The following is a 14,908-nucleotide window of genomic DNA, read 5'->3' on the forward strand; positions in this document are numbered from 1 at the left end:
TGAACTTAAAGTCTAGGTGATGGGTGGGTTAAATTGGGAGGGGGTTGAGAACAGAAGATGAGCCTGGGGAGGGGATTAGTATTAGATTGGCAGAGGACATCTGGCTGGGTGGCATTAGAGTGCAATGTCAGGAGACACGCTATTTTAGCTGGGATCTTCAAAGCAGAGCCCGAGGAGAAGCTTTATGTGCCGGTGATTTATTTGGGAGGTGATTCTAGGAAGTCAGAGTGAGGGAATGGGGAGACTGTGGCAGGGAAGGAGTAAGGATGCTGTTATAGACTGAATGTGTCCCCACCAAGCTCATACGTTGAAGTCCTGATCCCTCAATGTGGAGCCTCTAAGGAAGTAATTAAAGTGAAATGAGGTTCTGAGGGTGGGCCCCTGCCCAGCGGAATTAATGTCTGCATGAGAAGAAACACCAGAGAGCTTGTCCTGTTTCTCTTTCCCCATGCGCATGCACTGAGGCAAGGCCATGTGAGGCCAGAGTGAGAAAGCAGCTGTCTGCAAGACAACCGAGAGCCCTCACCAGGCTCTGGTCCTGCCCTTGGACTCCTAGTCTCCAGAACTGTGGGAAAATAAATTTCTGCTTTTTGAGCCACCCAGTCTGTCATATTTTGTTATGGCAGCCTGAGCTGACTAAGACAGATGTATGGTTGAGGTCACTGCTGTGAGCCATGGCAGTTCAACCCAGCTGACTTCTGAGGAGGCTTCAGAATTGTCAGCAGTGAGGCCAGGAGGCCAGGACAGCGTTTGCCATCAGCTTGTCTCTCCTGTTGGCCGGGCGTTGGCTCTGAGAATGTTCATTCTCCTGCACTTGTGAACTGTACATGTGGACAGGCCTAGGCATCTCTCAGTAGCCTCTGTGGTTTTGGGGACGCCCTTGGGAAGAACTGAGGCTGTGAGGTATATGTAAGATATGATCATCTTGAAGTGAGCTGAAGCCTCTTGGACCACACAATGGTCCACCCAGACATGGCTGAAATTAGGGGTGAGGCTGAGAGCATGTGTGTCACGGTACCAGACATGTCTGCTTGTGGATACCTGCTCCAGGTGGGGAATCAGAGTTCAGGAGGCCCAGAGGTAGGAAGTTGGAAATGAACAAGCCAGCTCCTCGGTGGGACATTAAGGCCAGGTCAAGTGACCAGAGCTCTAGGGAGTATCAGCGGAGTTAACAGCCACACAGGCTCTTAAATGATGGACAAATGGAATCTATTGATTCTCCACAAGACTCAATTTCAGTTTTTCCTCTTCCTGCCTCTTGCATGATGTCACATGATCTTTTACTGCTGTTACTTACATGAGTAAGATCAACTTCCAGAGTTTTAATTTTTTTCTTTGTTTGCTCTTTTGGGTGGGACTAGTTAATGAACAATAAAATAACTTGATGACAGGTAGCAGGAAGGTAGCTAAGTATAACAAAATGTCTACAATAATAAACATTTATTAAGCAAATAAATAATTAATTCCTAAGTGGAAAATAGTGCTTGGCCAACTGACAACCTTCTTATTTTAGGTCTTCAGTTTTGTTTCTTCAACGTTTTTTCTGCACCAAGTCCCTTTTTTCATTTAGCGTCTGTTTTTCGGCCGATGGAATTTCATTATTTGATAAAAATGACCATTATTATGCCTATATCTTGATTTGGATATTTTCTGGTGACTTCCATTTTGCTGGATTTTGAGTTCTACATATGATTTTCTTGTTTTCTGAACCTCCTTGCTTTTCATTCCTGTAGGTGTACACCTCTACAGGGCATCCTTAGGACCAGTTGCCCCAACACAGGCTTTGTAGCTGATGATGTGAAAGCTCATTAGTGGAGGGTTTCTCTTGGCTTAATGGTAGATGTGATTAGATGTGCAATAACCACTTCCATTGCAAGGGTCTTAAGCTTAGTGAGTTTCTTGTCCCATTGATTTTAATCCTCATCGACCTTATTGACACCGGATTTCAGATTGTTTTGTCTCATCCCTCTCAGTCACGGTATGTGATCAAACAGATATGCCTGTCCGCGGACCCTGGCCAGATCCTGAGGTTACAGTGCCTTTACTTAATGCTTGTAGAAATCTCTGTTCTTTGGCTTCAGTGTTTATTGACCACCCTCAGGCTATAGCCTTGTGCCCAGCAAATGCATGTTAGAATGAAGGCAAGTGAAGCCTTTTCAGTCTTGGAAAAGCCACTCATCATCTATTAATCAGTAGTACCAGCAGTGTCTTTCAGCTGGGAAGGACCTTAAAACTCTACTTCAACCTTTTCATTTTAATAGACAAGGAGCCAGAGGCCATGGGGCTCAAGCAACTTGACAGCATCCACTTGAGCCAAGCCCTGGTTTAGAATCTGGGTGACCCAGCTCTACCTCCACTGTTATTTTTTTTTTTTGAGAGGTAGCTCATTTTATTTTTATTTTTTATGGTTACTTATTTAATTAACTTTTTCAGCTTTATTGAGGTATACTTAAAGAATAAAAATTGGATGTGTTTGAAGTATACAATGCGATGTTTTGATATATGTATATATAGTGAAATGATTATCGCAATAAAGATGACATACTCATCACCTTACACAGTTACAACTTTTTGTGGTGAGAACACTCAAGCGCAGGTCTTAGGAAATGTCAAGAATACAGTTAGCCCTCCGTATCCATGGGTTCGGCATCTGTGGAATCAACCAACGGTGGGTAAAAAATACTCAGAAAAAAATCACCTCTGTAGTGAACACATACAGACTTTTTTCTTTTCATTATTCCCTAAACAATATACAATGTAAATAATATACAATGTAAACAATAATACAATGTAAATATACATAGCATTTACATTGTATTAAGTACTATAAGGAATCTAGAGATGATTTAAAGTCTATGTGAGGATGTCCACAAATTATATGAAAATATCATGCCATTCTGTGTCAGGGACATGAACATTCATGGATCTTGGTATCCACAGGATCCTCCCCCACTGTTGATCTGAAAGACGGGACAATCACGGGGTCAATAAGGGTATGTGTGACATTGGGAAGAACCACTTTCTTTTACCCTTAAATTTTCCTTCATCTTCCTTTCTTTTCTTCATCTTTTTTACCAGTTAAGTCTGTGAATGCTATGTAGCCTACATCAGCCACTCATGTATAGTATTGATATTTCCGAGTAGTTGAACTTCAGACCAGCGCTGGGTGGTTCTTTCTATATGCGAGAACCCACCCTGAGTTTTTATAAGGCGTGGATGTGTGTCAACAATCTGAATTAGTTTATATAAGAGGTTGGGCAATATTGTAAATAGATATTTGTCTTTATTATCCAGATAAAACTTATAAACCTCTTTATGGGATAGTGTCATGCCTTGAGTTTTATAGCACCTTCGTTTTAACAAACTCAGTGTTTCATTCTTTAGGCTTCTTATATCTCTTCGCTTATATTTTTTTATTTTTTTGAGACTGGATCTTACTGCATTGCTCAGGTTGGAGTGTGGTGGCATGATCACAGCCCACCGCAGCCTCGACCTTCTGAGTCCAACCAATCCTCCTACCTCAGCCTCTCAAGTAGCTGGGACTACAGGCATATGCCACCATGCCCGGCTAATTTTTGTATTATCTGTAGAGACAATGTCTTGCCATGTTGCCCAGGTTGGTCTCAAACTCCTGAGCTCTGGTGATCCGCCCACCTTGGCCTCCCAAAGTGCTGGGATTACAGGTATAAGCCACTATGCCCTGCCTGTATTGTTTTAAGTTATGCTTATTCCTTTTAAAATTCAGGATTTGTTAAGCACTTGAAACAAATTTGTAAATTAAAACCTCATTGAGATACCATTTACCACGTAGTCTGATGAACATAACACATAGAGCATTACAATGGCAAAGGGGGTGGGAAAAAGATACTCTTATAAATGTCTGGTGTGAGTTAAATTGTGTAACTTGTATGGAGGACACTTTTGTAATAGCTACCAAAATATGTTATCTCTATCTACCTCTCTGTCTCTGACTCAAGAATCCTATTTCCCGGGGTATGTGTTGTGGATATTCTTGAACATTGTGAAATGTATGCAGGGAGTCTTCCCAATAGAGCTGTTTGTTTCAAATGATTTGAAACAACCTCTTCATCAATGGGGCAGGCTAAGTCAAGCATGACACACCTATACAATGGATGTGGCCATTAAAAAGAACAAGGCAGCTCATATGTATCAATATAAAAAGGTCTATAAGCTGTACTATCAAATGAAAATAGCAAGGTGCTACCATTTCCATTAAACAGAGGATAAAAATATTAATATATTCATGGTTGCTTGTCTGTGTGTAATGTTTCTGGATATATACATAAGAAGTTATACTGGTTACCTGTGGGGAGGTTACTGAGTGGCTTGTGCGTGAGAATAGGAGGAGGCTTACATTTCATCGTAAACCTTTTTGTATGTTTTGCAGCATTCAAAAATTCCAATTTAAAGTTTAGTTTAGAAAAATGCCCCTATGTATGCAAGTGATTTCCAAGTTCCCTTCAATATTTTTAATGATTATGGAACACACTGAACTTCTTTTTTATTTTTCTAGCTGTGAACTCTGTCTGCTGTCTACATGCACATATGTAATCATATTCAATATTTAAATTTATACTAATTTATATGTCACTTGGGTGGTGAGTAAAAAGGAAAATATATTTTTATCAGCAAACTTGGTAAATTGATGAGGTTTCTGGTGTAGTCAGAGATAGTTGCTTATTTCAACCTTCGGTAAGTTTTTAAAAACACCTATTCAAAACACACTTATGTATATATGTATTAGTCCATTTTCATGCCACTGATAAAGACATACACAAGACTGGGAAGAAAAAGAGGTTTAATTTGACTTACAGTTCCACATGGCTGGGGAGGCCTCAGAATCAAGGAGGCAAAAGGCACTTCTTACATGGCAGCAGCAAGAGAAAAGATGAGGAAGAAGCAACAGTGGTAACCCTGATACGCCCATCAGATCTTGTGAGACTTAATTCACTATCATGAAAATAGCACGGGAAAGAATGGCCTCCATGATTCAGTTACCTCCCCCTGGGTCCCTCCCATAACATGTGGGAATTCTGGGGGGATACAATTTCAAGTTGAGATTTGGGAGGGGACACAGCCAAACCCTATCAATATACAATGTAAAAACATATCAAACCATATATTGCTTAGGGATATGTGGCTATGTAGTAAAAGCATGAGGAAATGCACAGACCTAATAGACATTAATTTAGTGGGGTCAAGGTGGGAAGAAATAGGATATGGAATTCAAGAGGGATAGGTACATGATTATTCATTGCATTTTTCTTTATATCTTCTTTCATATTTCAAACATTGAGTAATTAAAAAGTACGTGTTACTAATTTGTTTTCAGGAAATTATAGAGTTCTGTGAAATCATAAAAAGATACAGAAACAATATAAGCGTCAATGATCTGTATTTTCCTTATTTTCTGTCACATCACACTGGTACCTGAAACAGAGCCTGACAGAGGGTAGACCCTAAAAAATATTTGCCAAAATGAATAAACAGGCATAAAAGCCCCACAAGCTTCTGAAGTGGTGGCTGGTGGGTTGTGTGATGTACTCGTGTGCCATCTTGTATAATGGGACACAAAGAGAAGAAGGGGACATATCTGATGATGTCTATAAGCTTTCTGATGGGTAAGAAAAAAGAACCTGGGAATTTCTCAATAACCGGAAATAGAGATGAAACATAGATGTGACTGGGTCTATAATAAAATTCAGATGCTACCTGTACTCCAGAATACATCATTTGCAAAAGGCCTTTTCATGGCTCTCAGTAAGACTGGGATTTTGTCTTCATGTGTCATACTCAGTGGCCCCCTTTGTGAATGCTGTATATTTGGTTAAGATGGCTAATGTGGGTGTAACTCTTGATTCCTCTTAGCAATGCTGTTGCTGTCTTTTATGTATCTGTGCCCAGCCAAGAGCCAGGTTGTATGGGAGTGACTGGAATGACTGACATTTACTACTGCCCACTGGCAGTAGTAGAATAAATCACCTTTGTTTCTTAGGATAGCCATCAGCCATTCAGTTCCCATATTTGTTTAATATTTAGACATAGAATGAAAGGAGTGTGGGAAAATAATTAACATTGTAATCCTACAATAGCTACAAAAGATGTACTAATACATGTTGACAATAAATGAATAATATGCTATTGTTGTCAGTTACCCCTCAATATTTAGCTAGCTAGAGCAGTGCTGTCCAATAAAATTATAACATGAGCCACATACTAACATTTTCTTGTAGCTACCTTAAGAAATTAAAAGAAACAGGTGGAAATTAATTTGAATTAATCCAACCTAAAACATTTTCATTTCAATACATAACCAATGTTAAAAAATTATGAATGAGATTTTATATTCTTTTCATCTGGATTAAGTCTTTGAAATTCTGTGCATATTTTATATCCTCAATAGAATGCTAAATTTTCATTAGAAGTACTTGATCTGTATCTAGATTTTATAAAACTTACAGTTGAAAAAGTAGATTCACATATCCAATATCCAAACCATTCCATCATATGTGATAGTGGCTACCCTATTGGACAGGGTAGAGTTAGAACTTATTCACAAATTTCTATGTTTGATTTTTTTAAATGATTCTGACCATCTGTTTGTCAGTATGATTTTTAAGAAATGTAATATAGATTAGACACATTCTTGCACTTGAGAACTTATAAACTAATACAACAAATGTATATCTTGCATTGCGTGAAGTTAGTTTTTTGAATGAGTGTTTCAGCTGTTTCAATGTGCTTAATTTTGAGAACTCAAATTTAAGATCTGAGATTTAAGGTAATAAAATTTTGGGCCAAGTGTGGTAGCTCATGCCTGTAATCCCAGCACATTGGGAGGTTGAGGCAGGTAGATCATTTGAGGCCAGGAGTTTGAGACCAGCCTGACCAACAGAGCGAAACCCCATGTCTACTAAACAATACAAAAATTAACCAGGTGTGGTGGTGCACGCCTGTAATCCCAGCTACTCAGGAGGGTGAGGTACAAGAATCACTTGAACCTGGGAGGCGGAGGCTGCAGTGAGCCAAGATCCCACCGCGGCACTCCAGCCTGGGCAACAGAGAAAGACTCTCTCAACAACAACAAAAAATGCAATAAAAATTTAGATAATTCTTTCACAAGTATTCTTAAGCTCAGGTTAAAAGATCTAAGAAGTAATATCTTCCAGTTTTTAGAGAAAAATATAATAACTTTAGAAAAAGAGGAAAGAGTCCATCCACAAATAATCAAGTTGAACTTAAGGAAATATGGAAAATATAAATCCACAGTTTCAAAATCTCAAGCATTAGTTCATAAGTGATCGAGTAATTTAGTTGCTGAACATAAACCAGGAGGATTTGATATTAGGCCAATTAGTTTTTTTTCCTTTGTGCGTCAGATGGTACTGTGCCGACGCTGTAACAAGGTTTGAGCGAGGCGCGCCTCACATATGGGCTTGAGCATCCAATCATCATGCTTGTGAACTACAAAGGGGTCCAGCCAACTAATTCTGAGTATAGATTTCGTTCCAGATTTTTGACAGCTCCCATTTCACACAGGAGGATATTGGTAGTGTGTACATATGGAGAGTCTGTTGCATCAGAGATTGAGTTAGCTAGAAGAGAACTGCTGCAGGAAGGCCACAGTTTTTTGTTCCCCCATCAGCATGGCTGCTGGAAAGTTCTAAGAGCTTTTCTGGGCAAGAAAAGGGGGCAAGGATTGATAGCCCGCCAGTCTCCCTCTGTTGATATCTTGTTAAGAGGAATCAAATCCTGACACTTGGGGTTTTTATAGGAAATGGAATTAGTTCTTCCTCTTAAACTCACAAACAACCAAGAATCCACTGGGGATGCTTGACAGTTATGAATAATTTACAGATGTCTATTATGAACTATTAAATTACTAAATAGTTATTAGTTATAGTAGTTATCAATTGTTAAATTGTTAGATTATTAATAGTTGTTCAATAATTCATAAGCAGTTTCATCTATTAAAGTGAGAGGTAGAGAAGGGACCAAGATTTGGTTTGAGTGCTCTTGACCGAGACTGGTCCTCTGACAAGCTCATTTGGGGTGGGTGAGAGGATAATACTCCTCCCCTCTCACCTGACAGCTCCCACTTCACTTTCTTGGCTGAGCATGCCTTCAACCTGATGTTACAGCACATCCTGTAAGAAGCTAGCCACGGGTAATCCATGAAAAATTCATGCCAGCATTGTTGCCAGGCTGTTTGGCCCCTTGCTAAATTTTAAAGACAGAATGGAAGGGACTAGTCAGTATTTCCACGTGTGTGTGTGTGTGTGTGTGTGTGTGTGTGTGTATGTGATGTATGTATTTGTGTGCTTGTGTGTGTGTGTGTGTGTGTGTGTGTATATGTGTGTGCGCAGTGGGGCAGTTTAACATTTCTATTTATTGCTCTTTTTAAAAAAATGTGCCTGTTCCCTATTGCTCTGAAAAGAAGTCAAAAAACTACCTTTTCTAATAAGTACATGTGTGTTATGGAAGATGCAATCTAACCTCTCTTAAGCCTGTACCTCAGCATAATCACTGAAGTAGCATATTTCCCTCCAGTGTTTAAAAACTCTTCATGAAAAATTCCACTGACTTGGCTTAAAAAAAGGTGCATTTTTGTTTTTGTCATAAAAACAAATTGGTCATTATTTAGGGACTCGTGTTTGTTGCTCTTGGGTTGAAGGTAATTTTGCAGTGGATTGCTGATTCCTCAGAGCATCTATACATACTTCACGTCTGGGGACTTATTAAACAACATTCATTAAAGCCTCATTTCCTTCATTTTATCCATTTGGAAAGATTACCCTTCCTCCAATTTGAAATAGCGTCTTTCTCACACTGCTCCGACTTTGAGTTACTCCATCAGTGCAGGCCCTCAGGTGTCTTGGCTGCTGCTCTGCCATTTGATTTGCAGCACGGGATTTTTCTAGAGAGTTTAATAGTTTTGTTTCCCTTGCCTAGCTGCTGTGGTCACCCATCAATACCTGCTGCAAGTGACACAGAGACTCTAGCCCTGCCATCTTCCTTGAGTCAGAGCCTTCCCTTTCCAGGGAGCGGAGGGTCTTTGTTCCAGGCTGCCACGTGGGGACTCTACTATTCCAAAGAGGAGGAGGAAGAAGGCTGATATTATGCATTTTGCCTTTCACTGCCTTTTGGGCAACAGTCTTGGAATGAAAACACTAAAAACAGATGTAAAAACTGAGAGTGACAGTTGGGATCTCATTAGCTTAGTAGCTGTGACAATATATCTAGGAAAGAAGTTTGTGGGCATGCAGCTGACTGTATCTGAGAAGCTGGAACTGCATATGTGTGTGTGTGTGTGTGTGTGTGTGTGTGTGTGTCTGTGTGTGTGCGTGTGCGCGTGTGCACACACACGTACATGCCTGTGCTCCTGGAGGTGGGGCACGCATTTCAGGCTTTGCCATATAATTTTCTTGCTTAAGCTTTAAAAAAAACTGTCAGTTGGGTGGCAGCAGGCTTGGTTATTTTTCTTTAAGGGCGCTTCTGTAAATAGCTTTAAATTTCAGCTTAGGATTTTTAGAGGGGCATTCAATGTGAAGAATAAACAGATTATGGCTTTGCTTTCTTTTTTTAAAAAAAGTTACCAAGGTGTGAAATGCACCCAGTAAACTGCCTCCAGTGCACTCTCTTAATTGAACAGCCAGATCAAGATGAGACTATTTTCATGCACCACAGGGTATGGTGCCTCAATTTGATCATTTTGAAAATACGTGAGTTTCCAGTCTTAACATACTGCCTTTCCTTGCCCTCAGCCCAACTTTCAATTCTTGAATCTTCATAGGAGCTTCTGGGATCAAGTCCATCACTTGGTTATAATTTCCAATCAAGAAACGTGAGTCTAGAGCCGAGATGCCTCTGCACCTGTTTTCACCTGTGGCAAAGCTGAGCTTGGCAAACCATGCAATGCTACAGACATCAGAAGGGCCTGAACAAGGGTGCATCTGTGGCCTGAAAGTTCTCAGAGTGGGAACCAGAGGCCTGGGTTCTGGACTCAGTTTTGTCACTAGCCTGCAGAAACCTCGCTGTGATTTCTGAAGTCCTGTCCTCCAATTTGACGGCATTATGATTCTGGTGAAAATAGGGCTCTTCGTGTAAATATAATAAACCCCATGACCTCAGAGTTCAACCAGGAAGCTTATGTGATTCTAGGACCAGACCAGATGTCCTTCTTCTAAAAGGTATTTTACAACTGTTCACTGGCCTCATTCTGTCTTCCCGGAGGCAGTGGCCAGGGCCCTCAGCAGACCAGATGGAAGCTTGTAGAGCTGTTCATGAGTTCTGTGTTAGGTTTTCAAAATTGTAAAATGTGGATAATAACATTACTTTCTCCATGTGGCTGTTGATGCGACATACTGGGGTCCGGACTGGTGGGGCAGTCATTTTGATTTGATGGTCCTCTCTTGCCTTCCTTTGTTGTTAAATATTTTGGATGTCATCTCTAGCCCCTGAGAGCTTCCAGTGAATGCTATTTTCTTTCCTGATCTTCCTGCCCTCTGCAATGGCTCAGCAAGCTGTCAACTCTCAAACACAGCATGTTTCATACGGATAAAACCCCCAAGGCCCATTCAGCTACATCACAGTGAGCTGAGCAAGGCCACAGGCTGAAGGAGGCCTGGGAATTTGAAATGCGGTTGCTGTCTAGGTGTGCTCTGCCTTGACTCCTTCCAACTGTACCAATAAAGCTAAAGGAATTCGAAGAGGAAACTGTTGGTCACTGCCCTCCCCACTGCTGCCAAGGTAATTTGGAATTCATGGAGGCTAGAGGCTTTTGAGGTTTGGATAGCTTAAGTCATCTCAGCAAAAACAGTGAAACTTGAAAATCAGATCTGCTTTCAAGCATTTTTTCCCCCCTCTGTGTTCTTAAGGAGGGAAATGGAGAGTGGCTCACAGGCCTTGATTTTCTTGAGTAATTGTCTCTCTTATAAGATACAGTGGAGCTTTGGAAACTGAGCTGATGCTGACTTGCTACCTGTATTGGCCACACCTGGAAGGCTCCAGATGTACTTCCATTTTCCCTCCCCATCTTGCCAAGGCTACCACTTGCCTGATGCCACCTGAGGACTTACAGCTGCTCTGCTGAGTTAGGCTCTGCTGCCAAGGAACTGTATTCAACCTCAGTAGTAGGATAGCCATCATGGAATCATGGCTTTCTGATGCCATGATAGGGTTGGAGTGGGCTGTATGTGCTGTTGCTCTTCACTTCTGTGCAGATAGGGCCAGGAATGAGACAATAGGGAGTGGTAGTGACTGTGGCAGAGGTGGGTATGCCCCTCATCGAATATTATAAGATTTTCAAGTATGTAATATACTGTTTCTTGGAGAAGTGTATTTAACAATGCCTATAGGAAGATTAGAAAGGTGTGAAGGATGCAGGGGGGGAAGTAACATTGAAATTGAACTCTCACATAACGGAAGAACCAACTTTTAGGTACTCTAAGTAACAAAGAAAAGAAGAGAAGCAAAACAAATCCACATCTGCCATTGTATTTAGTTTGGGGCATGGAGCACTTGAGACTTCCAGCAGAGTCTTAAGAGAAAAAGACACATTTATAGAGCACCTATCATGTGCCAGATAATGCCTGCATTGGCATTTTAATAAATATTATCTCATTCACTTCTCACAGCAATCCTGTGAAGTCGGTCTCTTACTCCTGTTTTTTAAATCAAGAAACTTGGGCACAATGAGGACTTTTTTTTGTTTGTTTTGTTTCCCAGGCTAGAGTGCAATGGTGTGACCTCAGCTCACTGCAGCCTCCACCTCCCAGGTTCAAGTGATTCTTCTGCTTCAGCCTCCCTAGTAGCTGGGACTACAGGTGCCCGCCACCATGCCCAGCTAATTTTTACATTTTTAGTAGAGACAGGGTTTCACCATATTGGTCAGGCTGCTCTCAAACTCCAAGGACAAATATTTGGGGTTACTCAACCAAAACATGTTGGTGCTAGGATTTGACACCCTGACTTCTGTCTTTTAGTTCAGGAGCTCCTGCCCTGTGCTGGAAAATCCATTGCTGGATTTTCTGGCCTCTGTGCCCTCTCTGGCCTCCTCCACTGCCAATGGTAACAAGTGCCCTCCCTGGGCCTGTCTGTTTGCTCTGGGCTGACCCTGACCTCCTGAGCTCCAGGCTGTCATTGGTGGCCAGGGTCACTGCCAATTCTGACTGCAGGTCTCCTCACTGTTCCCATGACAGAGCTCACCTGAGCCATTACAGTGCCTTGGTCCTGCGGCTGGCCTGCATCCAGCCTGGCTCCTCCGAAAGGTCTGATTGCCTAGTGGGTCTCCTAGAGGTTTGGATTTATCTCTGGCTAGTGCTGGCCAGGGCCCCTGCCCTAAACAGGGTGACAATGGATGGGAGGACAGCTTTCCTGCTGTCACTGCAGGAGCTCCTCAAACATGGCGACTTAGAAACGCTGATCTGGCCAGACATGGTGGCTCATGCCTGTAATCCCAGCACTTTGGGAGGCCAAGGTGGACGGATCATGAGGTCACGAGTTCAAGACCAGCCTGGCCAACATGGTGAAACCTCATCTCTACTGAAAATACAAAAACATTGGGTATGGTGGCAGGCCTTATAATCCCAGCTACTCAGGAGGCTGACATAGAAGAATTATTTGAACTCAGGAGGCAGAGGTTGTAGTGAGCCAAGATTATGCCACTGCACTCCAGCCTGGGCGACAGGGTGAGACTTTGTCTCACACACACACACACACACACACACACACACACACACACACAGAAACCCTGATCTGCTGTTTGTGAGGAGGGCTTCGAGGTTGGTAAGTGGTGGCGGAGGGAGGTGTAATTCGTTGTCAAGAGTTGCATTTTCTTCTCATTTCACATATACTTGATTATAAATAAATTAGAGCATTTAGAATTCATAAATTTAGCACCCCATACTCAAGTGCCCCAGAAACACTTTCATATATGCAGAGCAAAATAAGAACAATTGGTGTAAAGTACAGGAAACAGACTTTCCTACTTGGCAAATCTTTTCTACTTGGCAAATCTCATCTTTTCTTCAGCATGGACATTGCAGCAGACAGAGGTTTTCATTTTCTACTGTCAGTTACAGTTTTGTTTGGTGATCTGTTAGTTAGGGTTACCCAAAGGCAGACTGTGTGGTATGAAGGCCGCTGGGCTCTGGCAGAAGGCTGCTGGAATCAGATCTCACACACCCCATCCCCTGGCAAGCTGGAGGCCGGGGACACAGCTGTTCTTTCTTGCTGGTGTGCTCCATACACATGACACGGATGTGGCTCAGGTTGGCCCTAGTGGCCATTTCTAGTGGAAGGGACCTGTGCTTTTATTTTCCCTCTGCCATTGAATAGCTGTGCACTCTTGGACAAGTGACTAACCTCTCTGAGCCGCAGTTCTCATATTTATGGAATAAGGAGAATAATGGAAACATACAGGGTCGTTCTGAAGATTAAATAAGATATCTGAAAAGAACTCCTTGTGACCTGTGAAATGCTATGAGGTGCTGGCTACTGTACATAGCAAACCCTCACCACAGACACTGGGCTTCGGTTTGGGTGTTTATTCCAAATTGTGAAGTAGGCAGAGTGAGTTTTAGCCTGTTCTCCCTTCTTTTCTTGTATCAAGTAGCCTTTTCACTTACAAGCTTGCTTGTCTCAGAAAGGCAATTCCTCAAAGTGCAAACACTCCTAATCCTCAAACACCCCTTAAATCTTTCATCAAACTCAATTGTCCTTTCTGTTAGTGTTGATTTTCCTAAATCCACACCTGTGCTTAGCTATGTATGATTAGACAAGATCATAATAAACTTATTTGCAAGGATAAATAGGGAGGCATCCTTCCTAAGTATATTTGCTTTAACTCCTAAGAATAGGAGAAAACCAGTTTTGCTAGATGAATGAATTTAAAATGTGAGCTGTCATGTAGCTGAGACTCGGGTGGGGCAAGGAGAGGCCCCTTCTGGTGCCCTTTGGAGTGTATCTTCTGGATGGCATGTCTCTGGTGTGGCTGGTGTCAGCCAGCAGTGTCTTACTCATTTTTGTTTTGTTTTGTTTTGTTTTTTGAGACAGGGTCTGGCTCTGTCACCCAGGCTGGAGTGCAGTGGCGTGATCTTGGCTCACTGCAACCTCCGCCTCCTGGGTTCAAGCACCTACCACCACTCCCAGCTAATTTTTGTATTTTTAGTAGAGATGGGTTTCACAACGTTGGCTGGTCTAGAACTCCTGACTTCAAGTGATCTGCCCTCCTTGGCCTCCCAAAGTGTTGGGATTACAGGCATGAGCCACCGCACCTGGCCTTATTAATTTGTATCTGATAGATTTTATACAGGCTTTGAGTTGGCTAATAGGTAGTGAAGAATAAAGTCTTAAGAAATAATACAAAGTAAGAATAAGGGTAAATATAAAGTAAATGAAATGTCGAGACTATGGGAAAGAGCCGACTACAGGTATTCAGGCTGTATTACTTGGCATAGTTGTTGCAGGACGATGCATTTGGCTTTGAACTTCCTGGAAGCAACTTGAAAATATAACTTACCCACGAGAGAGAAAATTCATCAGTTCCTGTGGAAGACAAGGATTTCTCAGTCTTAACTCCAGCTTGGGGCTGCACAAGAAAATAGGTGATGGAATCAACAGCAGCCTCAACAATGTCTTACAGCAAAAGCAGAAGCAAATTTTTAGCCTGTTGTTACTTTTCAGGTTCTTGCTTAAAGCTGAGGGCATAGGACCTCTAGAACCTGATGTTAGAGGTAACCTGGTAGGTGATCACTCTGGGTCAGTGTGATTCAAGGACACAGCATTCTGTGGCCGTTTTGGTTCTGTTTTGGGACAGAGAGAACTAACTTCACTTCTGTGGAGCCAAAGGAAACATGATTTTTTTTTTTTTTTTTTTTTTTTTTTT

At 41.8% G+C, this 14,908-nt stretch overlaps 1 protein-coding gene and 1 non-coding gene across 5 annotated transcripts in view; one reads left to right on the forward strand and one right to left on the reverse strand.

The window, feature by feature from the left end:
- The window catches only part of FRMD3 (FERM domain containing 3), a 363,027-nt gene that overhangs the window by 151,313 nt on the left and 196,806 nt on the right, over positions 1 to 14,908 (forward strand). The gene's annotated exons all lie outside the window — the stretch shown is intronic.
- LOC116559943 lies at positions 7,395 to 7,497 on the reverse strand. Its single transcript, XR_004272707.1, has one exon. It is a non-coding gene; the product is annotated as a small nucleolar RNA U13 (small nucleolar RNA).

The sequence above is a fragment of the Sapajus apella genome, unplaced genomic scaffold (genome assembly GCF_009761245.1).
Source record: "Sapajus apella isolate SASKATOON/1434 unplaced genomic scaffold, GSC_monkey_1.0 scaffold24, whole genome shotgun sequence".
Lineage (NCBI taxonomy): Eukaryota > Metazoa > Chordata > Mammalia > Primates > Cebidae > Sapajus > Sapajus apella.